The sequence below is a fragment of the Schistocerca piceifrons genome, unplaced genomic scaffold (genome assembly GCF_021461385.2).
Source record: "Schistocerca piceifrons isolate TAMUIC-IGC-003096 unplaced genomic scaffold, iqSchPice1.1 HiC_scaffold_936, whole genome shotgun sequence".
Classification (NCBI taxonomy): domain Eukaryota; kingdom Metazoa; phylum Arthropoda; class Insecta; order Orthoptera; family Acrididae; genus Schistocerca; species Schistocerca piceifrons.
In genome coordinates this window covers 4,672,248-4,677,247 of record NW_025729208.1, presented here as the reverse complement: position 1 = coordinate 4,677,247, position 5,000 = coordinate 4,672,248, and the positions used below count along the sequence as shown (strand labels likewise).

Sequence of the window (5,000 nt, the reverse complement as noted above, 5' to 3'; positions counted from 1 at the left end):
GGTTTCCCGTGTTGAGTCAAATTAAGCCGCAGGCTCCACTCCTGGTGGTGCCCTTCCGTCAATTCCTTTAAGTTTCAGCTTTGCAACCATACTTCCCCCGGAACCCAAAAGCTTTGGTTTCCCGGAGGCTGCCCGCCGAGTCATCGGAGGAACTGCGGCGGATCGCTGGCTGGCATCGTTTATGGTTAGAACTAGGGCGGTATCTGATCGCCTTCGAACCTCTAACTTTCGTTCTTGATTAATGAAAACATACTTGGCAAATGCTTTCGCTTCTGTTCGTCTTGCGACGATCCAAGAATTTCACCTCTAACGTCGCAATACGAATGCCCCCGCCTGTCCCTATTAATCATTACCTCGGGTTCCGAAAACCAACAAAATAGAACCGAGGTCCTATTCCATTATTCCATGCACACAGTATTCAGGCGGGCTTGCCTGCTTTAAGCACTCTAATTTGTTCAAAGTAAACGTGCCGGCCCACCGAGACACTCAATAAAGAGCACCCTGGTAGGATTTCAACGGGGTCCGCCTCGGGACGCACGAGCACGCACGAGGCGGTCGCACGCCTTCAGCTCGCCCCACCGGCAGGACGTCCCACGATACATGCCAGTTAAACACCGACGGGCGGTGAACCAACAGCGTGGGACACAAATCCAACTACGAGCTTTTTAACCGCAACAACTTTAATATACGCTATTGGAGCTGGAATTACCGCGGCTGCTGGCACCAGACTTGCCCTCCAATAGATACTCGTTAAAGGATTTAAAGTGTACTCATTCCGATTACGGGGCCTCGGATGAGTCCCGTATCGTTATTTTTCGTCACTACCTCCCCGTGCCGGGAGTGGGTAATTTGCGCGCCTGCTGCCTTCCTTGGATGTGGTAGCCGTTTCTCAGGCTCCCTCTCCGGAATCGAACCCTGATTCCCCGTTACCCGTTACAACCATGGTAGGCGCAGAACCTACCATCGACAGTTGATAAGGCAGACATTTGAAAGATGCGTCGCCGGTACGAGGACCGTGCGATCAGCCCAAAGTTATTCAGAGTCACCAAGGCAAACGGACCGGACGAGCCGACCGATTGGTTTTGATCTAATAAAAGCGTCCCTTCCATCTCTGGTCGGGACTCTGTTTGCATGTATTAGCTCTAGAATTACCACAGTTATCCAAGTAACGTGGGTACGATCTAAGGAACCATAACTGATTTAATGAGCCATTCGCGGTTTCACCTTAATGCGGCTTGTACTGAGACATGCATGGCTTAATCTTTGAGACAAGCATATGACTACTGGCAGGATCAACCAGGGAGCTGCGTCAACTAGAGCTGAGCAGCCGGCCGCCCGGGAGTGTGTCCCGGGGGCCCGCGCGAACACGCAAGCGTCCGCTCAATCATTCTGCAAACAGGAGGAGGCTGAGCTCCCCTGCACAATACACCTCGAAACCCTCTCAGGTCCCGGCGGCGCGCAGCGCCGTCCCAAGTACTTGGTCGGGTTCGAGAGAGGCGCAATCGCCCGGAGTTAGGCGAGTAGACGCTTTCGGTGCGACCACCCGTGCTCCCAACTGAGCTTGCCGCTGCCGACAGAGGCCCGGGAGCGTGCTGTCGTGGCATTGCCGGCGGGAGACAACACGCGCCACCTACGGTGACCGGCAGCTCCAACGCCAGCGCCACAGAAGGACAAAAGCCCCACTTGGGTGCCGAAGCGAACTCTCCCAGCACAGCGCACGCGCCAACACATCCGCACAGCTGCGATACAAACCACCAGCGAGAACCGCTGGGGCGACCGAGCAGCAGACGGCGTCGCGGCGCCGAGCGCCGGGCGGCGGCGCATCCTCAACGCACACAGTCCTCAATCGGACCAGCACACTGAAGATGTCCACCGCGCTTCGCACCGGGCCCGCGAGGACCTACTTTGGCCGCACGGCGCCGCGCGCAGGGTGCGCCGGCGCGCAGCTGCGACGCCTGCCGCGTCCGTCGGCCGGCGCGCCTGCCACTGGCCGCCCCCACCAGCCGGCTGTAGCGCGTGCGCCCACGCACCGCGCGGCCAGCACGCCGGGAGGCGCCCCCTCACCGGCCGGGGACGGTCCCACCCAGCCACCGCCGCGTATCGCTTCACACCCAGATGCCGTTCAGTTTCGTCGGCATGGTGGGTATCGCTGGAACAACCGGTTAGTACCTCAACCTATCGTCGCCATCACCGATTCACCCCTAGCGAGAACAACCGCACCACAACAGGTTACCATTTGTTCATTTGCGTAACTTCACCAGAAAACGCAGGCGTCCATCGCCATTTGCAACTTCAACGATTATTGCATGCCTGTGTCAGGTGTCACGCCACACTACGTCTGCCCACATACACGCAACAAAATGTGCACGCCTAGACAATACGTGGAAGGTGGCCCCCGTACGTATGCGATGTCCATTGCTCGAACGACTGTCAACCGGCCTCTGTAGCATGTCGCAGATATGGAACGCGGTGCACCATGCCATCACGGTGTGTGAGGAGAGACGACTAGGTCCGAATACATCAACAGACAGCTCATGCTGATCGCCATCCACGGCGTCCGTTCCTCCCACACGTCTCTATGGCGTACCACACTGCAATCCAGCTCTCATAGGGAGACGACACGTAGCTGCGTGCACAATATTTGCACTGTATGGTCCGCCGTTTTTGGGCGCAGTCGTTGTGCGGTCACACATGTGCCACGATGTATCATTCAGTACATAAGGACGAATGTGCAGTACAGATTGTGGTTCACGCGTACGACATCAGCGGACAGTTGACACAGGCCGCACCACAACGTAGCCTGAGTACGTCGCATGCGAAGGGCATTGAACATGCAAACTTCTCACCAACCAGCTTGCGAAGGCAGGGGGCAAGGTGGGGACGTGGGGAGGGGCGGCATGTACGTCCTGCTGCCATCCACATTACAGTGTACAGCAGGAGCATGTGGAAAGTGAGCAAGACTTGCAAGGTGTTTAACATGAAGCGATACACAGGGGTGCGGGCAGTGCGAGTAGCGAACTATATTGCGAGGGTTGCGGGTGGGCAACACTACAGTAATTGAACGAGTCGTATAACAATTACAGAGCAGGTTTAGGCGACAACGTGGGTTACGTTAAGGCGACAACATGGGTTAGGTTAAGGCACAACATGGGTTAGGTTAAGGCACAACATGGGTTAGGTTAAGGCACAACATGGGTTAGGTTAAGGCACAACATGGGTTAGGTTAAGGCACAACATGGGTTAGGTTAAGGCACAACATGGGTTAGGTTAAGGCACAACATGGGTTAGGTTGAGGCACAACATGGGTTAGGTTAAGGCACAACATGGGTTAGGTTGAGGCACAACATGGGTTAGGTTGAGGCACAACATGGGTTAGGTTGAGGCACAACATGGGTTAGGTTAAGGTACAACATGGGTTAGGTTAAGGTACAACATGGGTTAGGTTAAGGTACAACATGGGTTAGGTTAAGGTACAACATGGGTTAGGTTAAGGTACAACATGGGTTAGGTTAAGGTACAACATAGGTTAGGTTAAGGTACAACATAGGTTAGGTTAAGGTACAACATAGGTTAGGTTAAGGTACAACATAGGTTAGGTTAAGGTACAACATAGGTTAGGTTAAGGTACAACATAGGTTAGGTTAAGGTACAACATAGGTTAGGTTAAGGTACAACATAGGTTAGGTTAGGTTAGGTTAGGTTACACGTTGTTGTACGGAAAGGTGTAGGGGGGGGGGGGCGGGGGCGGCAGGTTCGTTGATAGTGATTATAGTAAGTGAATGCTTGTGACATGATCAGATTTGTCACGTCAGGATGCACCTTTGGCTTATTAGAGGCGGCGCTCCAATTCTATGCTTGTGTGAGACCTGTGTCTTTGACTCATGTCATTGTTTGTGCGCTGTGACAGGAGGTACTATTGTGATGTTGGGTGCACCGTTGTATAGGACATGTGTGGGTGTTGGTGCCTGGTCTGCGCAATGGTGGATGTCGAAAGGCTGGGATATTGTATTTTCCGCACGGACCTCCTGGTCTGGTTGTGATAGTGTGGATTGTGTAATGTGGCGGAGAAGATGCACTGGATGTTGTTCCATGCTGGTGCTTACATATTGTATGTGCGCCTGTTAGAAGCAGAGAGTGGTGCGTGATCAGAGTGTCTGGCTGACGTGTGGTTCCCATTTTGGGCAGACTCTTTCAGCATGTATACGGACAGTTGTGTATATTTGCTGTAGTTTGATGGCTCTGCATTGATTACTAATCAGCGCCGTGTGTACGGGTAATCTGGTTCCAGTCCAAAATGTTCCATCTGTGTACATTAGTGACAAAGACTCCCCCCATGCAGTGGGGCTCGGTCTGTTATAACTCTTCCGCGTAATATATTTGCCCCACGTTTTTGCGACTGCGAGTGCGAGTGCAACGCGCATGGGGACCGACATGCTGATGGCTCGGTATCGGACGCCGTACAGTGAGCAACGCGATCGCGTCTCTCGCTCGTAAGTGGTACAGGTCGCGGCTCATGTATACGGACAGCGGGAATGTCGCATATTGGAAATAACTCTTCATGAAACGCAAGTTATAGGGGTGGATTGCACTTTACGAGTGCGGGAAACGTCCGCCGTTCATCCGCTGGAGGTGCGAGTTTGGCGGTTGGGGTGGTGCACGAACGGGTGCGGGTGGCGTCATTGCCGGTCCACGGCTTCGTGCGGCAGAGCCACTGGAGATTGGGTGCTATGGTCGACAGAGGCTGCAGCCTTTGTGGGTGGCGTCGAAAGGCGGCCACTGTGGCGCCATCGCTGTCTTAGTCGGCTTGGCGTCTCATAGATGGCGGTAGCGTCGTTGCAGGAGGTCATGTTGCGGGAGACCTACAGATGGCGGTATGTTTTGTGGTGCGGACGTAGTGTTGTCAGATGCGCATAGATGGCGGTATTGCATGTGGTGTCGCCCTATTTTCATAGATGGCGATACTGTTTTGCCGGCATGGGTGGCGTAGTTCCGTCGGATCC

The 5,000-nt window shown here is 54.2% G+C and overlaps 1 non-coding gene across 1 annotated transcript in view; it reads right to left on the bottom strand.

Moving 5' to 3' along the window:
- LOC124772076 overlaps nt 1–1,303 on the bottom strand; it is a 1,909-nt gene extending 606 nt beyond the window's left edge. Inside the window, exon 1 of the ribosomal RNA XR_007013754.1 lies at nt 1–1,303. This exon is cut by the window's left edge and continues 606 nt beyond it. This is a non-coding gene — a ribosomal RNA (small subunit ribosomal RNA).
- Nucleotides 1,304–5,000: the final 3,697 nt, after the last annotated feature.